We start from the raw sequence: 16151 nt of genomic DNA on the forward strand, positions 1-16151 counted from the left end.
CAGGTATTCCCTTTTCCATGAAGCTGCTTCATATCGAGTCAGCTGGTTGTGTGTTGTATACCCCCATTCCAGCTGGGCTTATTGAGCCAGGTGTGACTTTGGATGTGGCCTTATCCACGTGTTTGTGCAGCACTGAATCCAAACTATTTATAGCTGCTGTAGTCAGTCTGGCTCAACACAGAGTGTGCAGTTTGTGTGAACCATGAGTAATGGTGAAATGAACATGGTTTTGAAGAAGAATCTTGGCTTCTTTGTTTGGAATTCTAGGCATTTGATTCATTTTGATCATTCCTTAAGGAGTTGCAAGCCATATGTGCCATTGCAGGGACAGAGAAAATGACACTTTTTAATTTTTGGTTTTTTTTGCAGTGATTTAAGGTAAGATTGATTTTGTCTTAAATGAAAAAAAAATAGGTGTGAATTTCCAAATGCAGTTGTGGATTGTAACAACTCAATAGAAAATAGAGAAAGGGAAGGAAAAGGTGACTGGAAATGTCAGGCCATAACTGCAATACTTAACACTAAAGTCTAATTTGATGTTACTGTAAAATGAAAAAGTGCTGCAACATAATATACTGTCAAGAGAAGAGTTGAGCTACTTATTAATAACTTACATTAGGAAGATTAATGTAATTCTACAAATCTTACTTAAATGCACTTTATAGGTATGAGTTACCTATATGGGGGGAAAACAAGCCAAGTAAACTCAAGGTATTAAAAGTACAAAGAGGACAGATTGTCCTATTACAATATCTTTGCATAGTGTTTTTTCCTAATATCTTCACTAGTCTGGAAGAGAAAGCAAGCATCCATAGTAAACTTCAGGGTAATAATGAATAAGTAGGCTGTGTAAATATCAAGAAAAACAAAAAGACATTGTTTCATTTATGAAGACATGAAAACAAAGAGAGAATAAAATAAGTTAAATTTCAGAAATTTGCAAACGGATATTTTGGGGCAAAAATAATTTGAAATGTAGGTATTCACGTCAGTTTAAGATTTTGCTTTTCAGTAAGAGAAATAATTGGAAGAAAAAATTGTATTTTAACCCTAAACATATTATAACAGACGAATTATTCAGTCTGGTGTGGCATAAATAGAACTGAATCTGAATAAAGAAATTTACAGTTAAGAGAATGAATTATGAGAGAGAGCTTCAGGCTGACTATCAGGAAAACCTTACTAACAGGGAGCTGTTAGACTGTAAAATAATATATTAAAATTAACCAAGGAAAAGCCATCCAAATGTTTTAAAAACAGGCTTTGAAAAGCTCTCAGAAATGGGTGATAGCATAAAGACAGAGTCTGCATTGGTAGAAGAGGAAAGTAGGTTACCTGTGAGGTCATATCCTTCTCTGATTTCTGATTTGATATAGACAGGAGAAAAAGAAAGGGAAAGGAGCATGACTGTGTTGTATTATTCTCACCTTTAATGATGTCTGAACTCTTCGGCATAGTAATTTCCAGTAGTGAGCCCACTGACAGTCTGAGATGCTGTATCTTTTCCTGTATTTAACATTTCTTGAACTAGAAACAGCATTTCTTAAACAACATTGTTTATCAATAATTGCATAACCTAACCAAACTGCAGAATTCATCTGAATTTTTTGTTAAGGTTTATTGTTTTTCTAAAGATTTACCAACAATAAATATTCATCTGTCAGCCTTGATACCACTCAAAAAATATACAAATGGTAGAAGGAAGACTGGGAACTTTGCTCAAAAGATCAACATGAAAGGCCCTTATTTAGTAGCAGTCTACCCTAATTTGCACAAGTTGCAAAGTCCACTTATTTTTAAATTTAGTATTTTATACTTTGCATCCTTCTGTAATCTTCTGGGGCAAAGCAAAAACAATTCTTTACATTTTCATACAGTTGATTCCATCCTTTGGTGCTTTCAAATGCATTATTTATTTTTCAAACACTAGCAAGACTTGTTCTGCTGGGAGGTCAGGTACCCCAGCTGGTTGTACAGTTCCATGTTCAGAAACTGTCCTTTACAATAAAATGTGATTATACACTTCCTGAAATTATGCTTGCCTGCTTACAAGACCAAGTTTAACAGGCATTTCAGTATGTGTGGTAAAACTCACTAATTTTGCTGCCCTGTTTTGAAGTTTTAGCTCAAAGCAGTAGATTGCCTTCTCTTCCAGAGTGCAGCAGTGAACAGAGTTTGCATTCCCTGGCTGTCTCATTCCATTGCTGACAGGGAAGAGAACCCAGTTAGGTACAGCAAGGTAGACTGGGTCCTGGCTGTGCCATACTTTCATGCTCTGGAAGTTCAAGTTGGTGTCACAGGCGGCAGCAGCCTTAGCACAGAGATTTCTGTATTTGGAAATTTTGAGGCTGCACTTCCATTCACTTGCAGTCAGCACTGCTTGTCCCTCTGAGAATTCTTCAGCTGCTATTAATATCAGCTGGAATGGAACCAGCAATACAGAGATAAAGGGTTTGTGCCTTATCATTCCTCAGTCTTCTTTCTTTGCCTCGTCTCTAGCCTAGACCCCAAGATAATGTTTTCCAGAATAAAATTGTTTCAGTCTCCTGGTAGTACTGTGAATAGTCTAACCAAACTATAATAATTATCTAATCATATCTAATTTTGTACTTTGTAAAGTCAAGTACAAGAATGGTTTGAAAATAAAATGGAATTGATTACATTAATAGTTCAGTGACATGCTTCCTGATAATAAACCTTTCTCTAAATAAAAAGAAAAAAATACTACGATTGAACATAAAGATTGGATAGTCCGAAGGGTTGACGGATTGAATATTCAGTTTAATTTTAAAATTAGAGGAGTTAACAATGATTAATGTCCTAGATTAATTGGTACTCTGATGTTAATTTCTTTGACCCTTACATCTAATTCAAGTTAAAATACGAAATATTGGAAAATGATACTGCATTTTCCACAGTGGCCAGTGTTTGCAGGGACAAATAAGGCAGGTTAGGCTCTCCTTGAGAAAGGACAGGGCTTGAGGAAAGTCTTCATATACCTGTATTTTACAACATTATCTTCCATTTAAAGGAATTTGTAGTAGGCAACTTCTTTTACATTTCACTGAAAAGATGAATCATTTGGAAATGTCCCACATAATATTATTACCACTTTATTTTATTTTATGTACTGAGGGAGAATTATATTGCACCAAATGAATTTCTTATGGAACTGCATGCAATAAGTACAGCCAGACCATGTAAATATATACATGATACAGTTGTATAGAAATAATACACAGAAATACAATGACAAGGCATAAGGATAAAAAGCTTTATTTAAGAACAAAAATTAAATGTTGGCATAAACTCACCAGCTTCTGCATCATAACACTGATGGCAGTATTATACTGGTAAAGTAAACCCTTCCTAAGCACGTATCCAACAGACAATGGAAGCACGTGAAGAAGTGAACATAAATATTTAATGGTGGCCTTAGCTCAGCACCAGAACCCTCTGAGGACACTGGGCAGTGATGACTCTGCCTCACGCTGCCGCTCTGCTCTGCGGCCATCAGTCACGGAGACGCTGCCCACTGCGGCTCGAGAGGCACTTGGGCTGCAGGCTGCCACCGCCACGGCACTTCAGCTGGAAAGCCCTCCTCAGGAGGCAAATAAAGAAATACAAAACAAAAGAGAAGGGTGCAAACTGAGTTTCAGGGAACCAGACATGAGTGTAGATCTGAAGGTAGTGTTGGAAAGGTTATGTTACGGTAACGTCAACAGCAGATGTGCTGTTCCACTATTACTATTCTTACTTGCTTTGCTGTGAGCACTGCTGTGGGGCATCCACCTGTTTTAGTTTCTCACCCGTGCCATTATGGTACCAGGCAGTATTCTTTTGCGTAATCAGATTGGTCTCTGGAGGGAGAATTTAAAGGATTTTACTTGTACAGTAAAGGAACATAAATCATATTCATTGCGTCCGGAAAAAAAAAAATAATCCTCCTAGTTATCAGAATAAGAAATCTTTACGATCTACAGAAAAAGTAGGTCAAAGATCAGTATTGCTAAGGAGAACTTTTCAGATCATGCAGGATGCCTGAGTTTATTTTGGATTCTCACACCAAAAGAAAATGAGATAAATATATGACATGGTCTGGACCCATTGCATTTCCTCTGTAGCTTTTAATCCAGTGTCATCAATCAATTGAACAGCAATTACAATGAAAGCAACTTTGAGGTATTGTGCATGTAGTAGAGGAACCACCAAAATCTGCTATTAAAAGGCAAGTATCTGGCAGTGAGTATGTAGAAATGGGTAAGACTAAGCAAATACAAAGTCTTTCTGAACAAAGCAGAAATTCTTATATGAATGTCCAGGAGCAAATTAATCATGAACTTAGTATCTGGAACTGCTGTTGATTTCTGTACTTATTTTCTGTTTGAATTAAACAAAGCATTATATATAAAACGGATTTTAATGGGCTATAAATCCCAGCTTGTCTCTCAGTAGAGGACTTGTTGAGGATTTAGTGTCAGATGACGAGGCCTTTCTAAGAAATGTTGGTGTCTACTGTTGGTCCCACAAATTACAAGATACATTCTAGTGGATTTTTAGATAGAGCTTTTGGGGGCTGACTCAGGCATCTGAAGATGTTACTATGAATTCTATCTTGCATAATGAAAAAAGTATAAGGAAACTGGAAAAGAGGAAACCTTTCTAAGTTAGCTGACAGAAGGAAACATCTGAAGCTACTTTCAGAAGCTGCCATGTGTTTTTATGGAGACAGGGATTGCCTCAGTTACTGCTGCCATACCAATTGTACTGCGATGGTTTACTAATTCAAATTACTTCCTCTTCGCAAATAAACGAGGACAATTCTTGAAGATCAGGGTAGGTATCTTACCTCAGGCAGCAAGCAAATCCTGCTTAACTTTAAAAGCTGCTTTTCTTCTGTTTTGAAGTAAGGCTACTCACCCTTTCATGTTCTTAAATGATAGTTATCTGTTCCTCATTGCTGAGTTCCTCAAGAAGTTTTTTAGTTCATTGACTGAAAAAAAAGTATATTTCATTTTGTGCTGCTTCTCGTTGTGTATTAGGTTAAAAATTACAGGATTATGAACTTGTGATTTTATCCTTTTTCCCAACTGTCACAAATAGTATTTTAGTTTTACCTCTGACTTTAAGATTTTAACATGTAGATACTGTAAAAGACCACTCTAAAAACAGAATGAAGGATTGGTTGAGGTGCCAAAAGTGTTGTCAGAGTTTTACTCTCCTGCTGCATAATTATGTGCTGAGATGATAATGAGTAGTAGTGGATGTCTGTGAGGATGGAATGCAGATTTGTCATTTTGATGCTCCCTGATGCAGGTGATGTGCTTCCCATATGAAGTACAGGGAGTTATCTTTATCTGGGAAGGAAACAAGTAAGAAAGCTTTCATTTTGACTTTTGTTGCATACCCTGAAAAGAAAAAACCTAGTAGCATTAAACATAAATAGGCTTAGAGAACACCGGATTTGAATAGAATTAGTTATCTTCTTAAATCTGTGATGAATTTAGTTGGAATATAGACAGGTGCGTGGAAAGCTCTTTGTCTTTTTTTTTCTTTTTTACTTACATAGACAGTAGCTGTTGACTGTAAGAGCAGAACAATGTCTAGAGAAGTTCTATTCCAGTAAGGAATTTAGGGTGACATATATCAAGCATTTACCTGCCCTTCATTTTCTTTATACTTAAATCACATCAGCTGTTCAGGTTAACCAGGTACTGTTTAGTTTAGTGCACCATTTGTTTCTTCAAATGACATGGAACTTAGTCTAGAAAATGCATCTTGGAAATTGGTACGAAAAAGGCAATAAGTAGGTCAAGTAACTGTTGCAGGAAGTAATTATCTCAGCATATGCCTAAAAAATGAAGCTGTGCTAACATGCCCATGCTGACATGATGTTAGGAGGCAAATACAGCACTTCGGACTTAAGCACTTGCTAGTAACCAAGACATTTCCTGTAGAATCCAGTCCTGTGGATAATTCATGTTTTGGTGAATTCAGATGAAGTGAGTGCTTCATCCTCACTGCTTATTCTTACCGAGTCTGTAGGAATCAAGTTAGTATGGGCATACTATCACATGTGACTAGCAACTTCTTAATTTTCCTGTGAAGACATACCTTCAGAAAGTATAGTGATGTACTGAAGAGAACCACGTGCACCATCCAGCAGGGAAAGATCATCCTGTCATCAGTCCTTTAGATAAAAGTCAATGTCCAAAAGTTGTCTGAAGGCTAATAGAAACATCTCAAAATCTTTTGTGTTATCTTGATGCACTTAAAAAAGAGCCACACAAAGCAGATCCTCTGCTACAATCCAACAAGTCCAATAGTAAGGGATAATAAACACAATTTAATGCATAAATTGTAAAATTTAGAAGTTATACCAAACTGGGATCTAGTGGATAATGCAGCTAAGAAAATTTTGTTTGAAATCTTTAAACAGATCAGCATGAAGTACTTAAATGCATAATGTTAGCCTGCTGGAAGCAGCAGTAAATCTCATTTTTAAAAAAAACCCTAAGGTTTTAATACTTAGTCATTATCCCATGTCAGAACAAACTAGGCCATTTTAGATTTTTCTAGGTGGAGAGAAGGATGACAAGGAATTGCATTTGTGAAAAAAGCAATTGGTAGTGAACTGCCTTGAGGTGGGGGATGTCAACTTTAGAGATAGCACAGTCTTCAGTCTGAGTTTCCCTTAGCCTAGGACATGTTAATCATCTCTCTCTTCAGGGTCATTTTCATCTGAGTTCTTCATTTTAGCAGAAAATTATATCCTGAAACCACAATTCATCACTAATGAAAATGTTGTTGAAAATTAGTGAAATAGTAATTCTGTAGGAATATGGCCAGTCTGCATTTTCTCTAAAAGCATCTGATTGCCCAGTAGAATGCAGTTAATTGGGAAAATGAAAGGCAGTATAGTGTCAGCATTGGGAAGAATGCTTCCTTTTTGGGTTTTCTCCACACCAAAGTAATAATTCACCAGGTAGTCAAGTCACTCTGCTTCCACTTCAGATACCAAGATTAGTTCTTGGATAGCCATTTCTACCCCTATGGACAGTGCTTTCCCTGCCCTTCAGCCTAACCAGATGTTACAGATTGAGGTAAAGTGTTTCGGTGAGGGAGGGGGAAAAGGTGGGGAATTGGGGAATCCTACTGACAACCTGTATAATTCCCCTTATTTGTTCTGAATTTTCTCTGGCAGTTGTTTTATTGGGAGTTCTTGAGTTTGAAACAGACGTACAGAACAGAGTTGGAAGTCCATGCAACAGTAAAAGATCCTGTCCTGAAAATAATGCAAGAGTCTGTCCTAATTTTTAAAATGGGTGAGCTGGATAGTAGTTCTCCATGACCTTGTGAACCTCTTTCCAACATCTTGTTAGAGTCATAGAAGCCTCTTTCAATAAAAAAAAGTCTTGTTCCAAATAGGTGCATGCCTTGAGTATCTTTTCTGATTCTGATGTGGTTTTGAGCAAGAATTTTTAAAAGTTCCCTATGAAATATTAAAGCAAGCCATCCATATCCGAAGAATAAAATCCATTAACGCAGGTCTCAGGAATAGGTTGCTCAAGAGTAGTGCTGTTAATTAGGGTGCACAATTTTGTGTAACTTTTGCATATTGTATGAATTCACAATATTTTAGTCTAGGTAAAGCATGAAAAATTATGTTTGAGGAACATTTCTAAGACTAGAATTATTTCACTGAAGTAAAGCTGAAAAATGGGGATAATATTTCATCACACCTCGTACTGAGTGTAATAGCAAGAGGTCCTAAAGGGTTAAGGTACATAACTTAGCAGGAAGACTCCACAGATTTTGGCAAGAAGAGAAAATCTGTGCACAGCATTGCAAAATAGAATTGTCTAGTGAAAGAGAGCAAAAGCAGACAAGAGTAGGAGCTTTTTTCCAATACATATTTTGAAATCGATGAACAAGTCATACTTGAATCTTTACAGAAAGCCAAGGGTGCTACCCTTCTATATTATTTCTCTGAAAACACTCTCAGCACAGCATTTGCAGCTTGGTATTGACTGCCAGTGATGACTCCCTTGAACTTCCAGATAGCACCGTTTCTAAGGAAAAAAGGCCATGAATGCACCTAGACTTTGTTGTTCACTATGGAATGTATTGATAGCAGAACAGCAATTCTTCCCAAATTTCAGAGAAGCAAAATGACATCACCTATTATAACATCATCTTGAGAAGTCCATGAGAGAGCACTGCCTTTCCTAGACCTTTATACTGTTATCTATCACTTTTAATGAACTGCTTTTCTTTACTTCTTATTACCTTATTTGAAATTAGGACCTTGGTTAGCATACTTCCTTTGATTACCTTTCATATACTTTTTTATCTGAAAAAGTGTCCAATATAATGGTCTTTGAATGCCACAAAAGCAATATCTTTTGCTCATGGGATTGAGAAAAGGAAGAGAGAAAAGAATTTTCTTTTTTTTCTGGGTTTTAAGTTCACAATATAATATAATGCAGAAAATATAAAATAATGAAACTTCTGCGGCTTCTGACTGCTTGTTACTCCTACCAGTAATGTTACCAGGCTTTTATTCACAGAAGTGGCAATGTTAGTAAAAAATATTTTCATACTTTGGATAAATCTACACATTACCCACATGTGCAGTGTAGCAGCAGAGCTGTGTAACATGTTGTATGTTATGAAATATCTTTAGAGTGTTTAACTCAAAATTCCACATATCTAAATGAAGTCTTTAGTTGTGCTGTGTTTACAGCACACACGGTGAATGTCATATGAGCTGTTAGAGTCTAAGCTTGGGCCTTGCAGTTTCTTATATTCCTAACAAGCACATGTAGAAATGGCATGCAAAATCAGTAATATCAGGTTCAGGGGTTTTTTTACTAATGGAAATACAGCTGGCTAGAAGTATATGGGACATTATGAACCAAAGAATTCTCATTGTCTTACTTATCTATGAGAGAAATCACAAAAGAGTAATGTCAGAAGAAAATAGTCCTCGCAGAAAACTTACAACTTAATAGCATGCTTAATATCTAGAAACATTAATGATGATAGTTATATTTGTATAGACTGAGCAGTAGAAAAGATAATGGCATCTTTGACTTTAGCATTCATATATTGGTATTAATGGTTTGACATGCTACTTATTGAAAAGCTGTTTAAAATAATTGAAATAGATTTAATTCTCCTTTTTCTTACTTCAGTAATTGTAATCAGAAAAACCTTTTTAATGGTGTAATCCAAATGGTGTAATCCAAATCAAACTGAAGTATGTAGTTATACATCCTGCTTTAATGTACATCTGAGCTCTGGGGCTCTCATGCTGAAACACATTCCCTGATTTATCTTCTGTCTAAACTATTTCTTACATTATGACTCTGTGCTGCAGCCTTTGATATTCCCTGTGACATCATGAGACAGCTGTGTTACATTGTGTTTAAGCAGTACTAAACCTTTAAACTTTAAACGAATATTTTTCTTCTCAGAGGTATAAATAGAATATGTAATAAGCATCTGTGGGATATGCAATTAATGTCACTTGTGAGGAAAGGCCTTCATGATGCACTTGGGTTTTGGCACTCTTAAATTATGAGCTCTTTACTACACTCATGGGATAAATTCCATATCCCCCAGATGCTTATTATGTATCTTCCATCTCCCTTAATTCCTATTAGCTGGATTAGTAGTTGTTGTGATGTTGAGGTTTATGGTAATTTAACTGGGGTGGTTCTCAGTGATCAATAAATAAACTTCAAAAGTTTAGTAATTTTTATTTTCTAGCAATTCCAGTGTGCATAGCTGTAACAGTTTACACTAAGTGCTAGTTGGATATACCAAAACCTTTGGTCATCTGTACACACTAGTCTATCCATTACCTAAATTTCAAAAAATAAAAAAGCAAATTTATAAAAGCAAAAGATTTCAGTAGCAAAAGATGAGCTGAATTGCAATGTTGTGGTGTAACTAATACTACCTTAGACAACAACAAATGTTAAAAAAGATAGTTTACATAGAGAATAAATATTTTTTGCTAAATTATGATATTATTAATGTTCTAGTCACAGTCATTATCTGGAGAGTTTGTCAAACTGGTACAGAATGGCCTAGATTAGTTGTCAACTCAGGAGCAAATAAGATTTTTAAAAGACTCAATAAAGTCCAGTGATTAATTGCTATATATTCTGATTCATGCCTATCCCATTTTATCTAATTTAATAAAAGTCTAAAATGATGATTAATCCTTTCACATCAGCAGTTGCTGGTACATCTATTACATGTCCAATCTGAATTCCTCTGCCAGGGAGTTAACTACTATTTTGAACTTGGTGTGAAAAATATCATTATAAATTTCATTAACCTGATCATCAAATTTAAAAAAGTCAACTCGTAAAATCCATTACTACATATCATGCATCGAAGATTAAAAACTGGTCCTTAGTGGGCAGGAATAGCCAGGATTTAATTCCCACAGCATATGTTTAAAGTGCTCATATGACATTATTGTATCTGTAATTATCAGAATTTTATGTTTATTAACCCAAGTGAATTAAGAATCTTGTTTTGCATAGAATTTAGCATGCGTGCTAAATTGACCATTAATTCAGAGCTTATCAATGTATATGTATTTACCACAAATGCAAAGATACTTGTTTAACATATTGTAATCCTTTTAGCTTTTAGAGGATTGCCTTCTTTTCATTTTTCCTTCTTGGACACAATAATTTACTTTTTCAGTGCTTTCAGTTGGGTGTCTTGGTGTGGATCCCCTTGGGTGACAGTGGTATAAATTTTACTTCATTTCCTTCTGTGGGAAATTTGCAGTATTTCAAGTTAGCCCTGTGTCTCAACCATAAGTATCTCTTCCTCTGCACTAAGGTGGTTTTTCCCATCCATGGTTAGATCAGAGAGACACCTTTCTATGCTGTATGGTTAAACGTGCCTCAGCCCAGAAATACACACAAAGCCTTGCAGATTCAGAGTGGGTTTGTCATTTATTTTTGTGACAAGTTGGAAATTCACAAAATGCATGAAAAATATATAGCGGGAGAGCTCAGAGAAGCTGAATTCTCCCATCCTGCTGCTGGGGCAAGGCACAGAGTACCAGCAGTTTCCTTAGGAAACGGCAGCCGCAGCCTGGCCAGTGCACCAGCAAACCCCGCCTAAGCTGTGCCCAAGGGGTAAATGCTTTTAGAGTAGTGTATGGAATGTACCACAGGAAAAACCAGAAGTAGCTAGGACAGACAGCTGTTCTCTGCTTTGTTTTTCACTCGTGGCTGCAAGCTGCAGACCCATTGTTGGCTCCCAGCAGAAGTATGAAAGTCACAGGGTTTGAGAAAATAGGAACTGTGGGGGTTTTGCCAAACCAAAACCATCACTATTTTACTATTTTCTTTATTGGAACAAATGTGAAAAGGCACCTCCCTTCTGAAAGAGGTTTCTGACTGCAGGATGGCTCAGGCTGCAGCTGTAAAAAATGGAGGCACGGCAGGTGCTGCATAGAGATGCCCCTGTGAGCTGCGGCTCTGCCGGCTGCACTTGGCACAGCCCGAGGCTGAGGTGCTTCAGACTGGCACAACTGTCATTACATGCTGCAGGGAGCTGTGCAGCCTCACAGCTTGGTGTAGTTTCACCTTACACATCCCTCCTTGGCCTGTCCTAATGGCTTTGCCCATCTACCTTACCCCTGCTCAGGTGTTCCGCAGAAACAACATTCTGTGTTGCAAGATATTTCTTCATGGGAAGGGTTGTCCAACATTGGAACAGGCTACCCAGGGAAGTTGTGGGATTGCCATCCCTGCAGGTGATGTAAGAGGGATGTAGGTGTGACACTTAGGATGTGGTTTAGTCATGGACTCGGCAGTGCTAGGTTGGACTTGATGACCTTAGAGGTCTTTTCCAACCTCAGTGGTAATACAATTCCATTTAAAAAAATGAAATTTGAAAGAGTAGAAAGACCCTTTTTTATCTACAGCATATCTACATGGTGGAACATGCTTTTCTCCCTCCATTTGCAGACAACTAGCATCATTATTTTAATAGCTAGTCGTGGCAGTGCAAAAGTATTTCAGAACAGCCTCAGAGATGTGTATCACATATTCAGTTTATCAGGTGTTGGACTTGGAAATGCACATTTGCACCATAGTACAGCTTAGGTTCTACTCATAAAATGAAAGGAGAACACCTAGATGATTTTAGTCTTGGGTGGACCAAAATTTATTTCTAAGACTCACCTTTAAATAAAAAAAAAATGTCCATTGTAAAACCCTTGCCTTTAACAAACTTATTCATTGAATTAGCTTTAACTTATCTTTTGATCCATTAAATGTTTGAATTAGAGCAGCTTTTTCTTCTAGGAAATGGTTTAAATAATCTGTCTGCAGGACTTCACATGAACACCAGCATGAGTAAAAAATCCTCAGTAGAGGTTGCAGGTGAATGTATGTGGTGTAGTAGCAACTCCCAAAAATTTGTCTCTATACTTTATGGGCTGGAATAATACCCAGCTGTATTTCATAGGGTCCTTCCAATAAAATTTTGTAACTTGTATCAGTTTATGAACATTATAGAGACTTGTTTTCTTAACTTTGTGGAAGAGTTCATATTAATTATCTCCTGTGGAAAAAGACAAGCAATGCTACACTTCCATAAGAAAGTTTTAAGAGCTTAAGACCTTTTCTTAATTTTACTCTCTTTTTACATTTCAACAGTTCCCATTCCACTGAAAAAATTTCAGGTATCATTAGTTGACTTTTGGTGTGTGTCCATTCCTGAAAAAATTGCAGTGTTTTCTCATGAGATGCTTTCAGTAAATACCATTTGGCTTGAATGCTGAAGCACCTCACAACAGAAGTCATCTATAATAAAATTTTTCACCAGTATATCTGAATCTTCCAAGTACCCAGTCATTTATTTTTTTATTAAACCTCAAAAACTGGTAACACTTACAGGATTTTCATAATTAGCACATTTAGTTTGGTAGCAAACTGAACTACCATCAGAAGACAAGACAACATGGTAAATACGTGTTTAGTAAGGGGGAAGATAGTTTGAGAGATGGTTAAATGACATACTGTGTGAAGGTTTTGCTGGAAGAGGAGGAGAATGTGGGAGGGAAGAGATGGAGAGACCAGACATGAGACCTCACCAGCTGGATTGCTGAACCTGGAGAATATGAGGTGTGTTTGCAGTGTAGGTCAGTCACTAAATAATGCACAAGGGTTTATCTCATATGGCCAGTTGCAGCACTCACCTGGTAGTCAGAGGATGAAATAAATATGCAATGTGTAAACCTAAGCATATGTAAAACAGGTAAACACAGGGTAGCCTCGAACACAGTTTCTCATTCTTTGTGCATGTGTAGGTGTGGATAAAGTCTTACATATGCAGGAAGTGTTAAAACCCAAATTATTTAGCTAACTCCTAAGTAACAGACTGGCAAAAAAAAAAATCTGTTTCAACTGATTTCCGTATGAGTAAGGGGAGAAAGAAGGTTCTTCTTTTTTTCCCGTTTCCTCTAGTTATAAAAATTACAGTGATTACACATCATAAAGCCTATCTGTAATAAAACGCATCAGCTGGCCAAGGTTTTCATCGCTCACTCAATAATCCATTAATACAGCAACGCTGCCCAGGCATCTTTATAATACCAACTCGGAGGTAATTTTAATCAGCTAGACCAGCTGGTATTTAACAGCAGCTGCTGGAGACGCCACAAATATACTCAATAGCTGACATCTTTATTTGCAGTTTTTCAAGGGGAGAAGAGATCCTCCTGTGGTTACTTATATTAAGCTTTTTTTTTTCTTTTTTTTTTCTTTTTTTTTTCCATATAAGTATTGGTACCGGAGGGTAATACCTGAATGAAAGCAGGAATAGAGTTAATACAAAAAATAAAAAAATGCATTCTTGGAGTCAGAGGGCTTTTTCATGAAGTCCTCCTCATAAATGAACAAAAAAAAATAAAGCGTGGATGCCAGCTTTGTTGGAGTTTAGAACCTTTTCCTGGTACATTTACACTAATCTCAGACATGGCTTGCGGCATAAAATGTACTCTGCAGTGCTTCATCGCCCTATCTTACTGGGGCTTTCATGTCTCTCCACGATATAAATATGTGATAAATAGTGCTCTTGGTAGGAAAAAAAGTGATGCTTGCTCACATGTGTTCAATTTTAACTGACATGTACTTCTTTTGTCCTCAGTTTTGGCTTAGAGCGTCTGCATGCAGGAGTGTATATGTATATATCTATGCTTAAAGACACGGGTGTTTGTGTATAAATAATATACAATATGTTTATTTGTACTTCTCATCTCTTATAAGGCTAGAGATGAAATCAGCAACTGAATAAAGCACCACTCTTTGCAGCAGTAAATGTGGAATACTATTTCACATTGGATTTGGGAGGGGGGAACAAGCAGAGGCAACACAAAGTTAACAGTCACAAACACATTATAAATAAAAATTTAATTACACTTGGGGGAGCTTGGCTTACAAAGCTCACAAATCCATAATGGAGCTTGCTGGTAATAAAGGCCTGATCTGTTTGTTAAACTCCAGTATTCCTGTCCTCTGTATCACTTCTTTTATATAAAACTTCAGTTTTTGCATTGATTACCAATTGCAAAAAAGACTGACTTCACTGGTAAACAGGTTTTTTCTGTCAGATACCAAATGCCATATTTCTTTATTAAGAAAATAGTTTTGACTCCTAGGTAGGGCAGGGGAGGTGCCATGAGAAGTGTAAGTATATCTATTTTTGTTGACTATTTATAATATATCATGGATTAGTTATATCATGAATGTGATCTGTATTTAATATGAATTTGAGTTTCTGGAAAAAGGCTTTTGTTAATTTATGAACAAGTAAGTTCTGAGGTAGAAGCTTCTCTGTAATGAAGATTTCAATAAATGCATAAATTAATAGTTTAAATTAATATGAACATTGAAGAAAACAAGGTACTATTCAGCTGGTGTGTTTCTAGGAAGGAGCAGTGAAAACAGTACATGGTCTTCATTTTTCTTCCTTCTTTAATTTCAAAATCTCATGTTGAAAAAAGTTGATAGTGTAAAGGAACAAACCTGAGTACATAGACATAAATCCCTAAACAAATTTGGGGCACTAGTAGTCATTTGCAGGTACTTATTTTGTTAGTCCCAGGGAGTTACCTCTCTATAGTCAAATATGGATCTGTCTGAGACTGTGATTGACTACTGCAAATTAAAATCCAGTGACAGAATGGATTACTGAGGTTGCAATTTGACTAAAAAATACTTAGCAAGCATGTTTTCTCTTATTTGTAGTGAAAACAGTCTGTTGAAGTTTGTTTAGTATGTTTGACAACAGACAGTTTGATATATTGCTGGGCACAGCAGTAGGTTGGACTTGAGTAGTATTAGCTTTCACTGTTTTGATTAATTGTAATTGTTTCCATGAAAAGGCATGTTTTACGTACAACTCATAGTTCTGGAAAACAGAAGTCAACTTGCAAGATCTGTAATTACTGTTCTGAGATAGCATATAAAAAAAGCTTGGAGAACATGCAGGCAAATCACAGTAGGGTTTTTTTGTGTGTCTGTTTATTTTGTATGGGATTGCATTTTGTAGCTTTTATACACTGTTCCTTGTCTGAGGAAATAAATCTTAGGTTTTATCTCTTCTTGTATGCTGCAGTGTGTTTTTAGATATATTTCTGAGTTCTACATTGTAGTTTCAGTCTTGGTATGGTGAAATTTTTAGTGTTTTCCATCATCAGTAACAACAACAAAAGGTCAACCTGGAGACTCCCCTGTCTCCTCCCATCCCCACACATTCCTGAAGGGAAGGAAAACATATCTGTTTATCTTTACATTCTGTTTTCTCTGGTTAGAAAAAGACTGCCTTCTCCTACTCTCAGAATGAATTTTCTAGCTTTCCTAAGATACTTTTTTTCCCTATTTTTTAATAAATATTTTATTTTCAGTGTATTGTCAGAAAAGCGAAATAGATGATTATTTTTGTATTTAGGTTAAAAAAATTCAATAGTGTGTTTAGATGTAAGCCAATACCAGCATAGTAAAGGATGTCAACTATTATTACTAATACCATCTTTCATTTATATAGTGCTTTCATCCTAAAAGATTGTGGTTGCTGGAAAATGTAGATTTAAGCCAAAAACACAA

At 36.4% G+C, this 16151-nt stretch overlaps 1 protein-coding gene across 7 annotated transcripts in view; it reads left to right on the forward strand.

The window, feature by feature from the left end:
• Nucleotides 1-16151, forward strand: part of TBC1D5 (TBC1 domain family member 5) — a 317263-nt gene that overhangs the window by 198117 nt on the left and 102995 nt on the right. The window lies entirely within an intron of this gene.

Source organism: Anomalospiza imberbis, chromosome 1 (assembly GCF_031753505.1).
Source record: "Anomalospiza imberbis isolate Cuckoo-Finch-1a 21T00152 chromosome 1, ASM3175350v1, whole genome shotgun sequence".
Classification (NCBI taxonomy): domain Eukaryota; kingdom Metazoa; phylum Chordata; class Aves; order Passeriformes; family Viduidae; genus Anomalospiza; species Anomalospiza imberbis.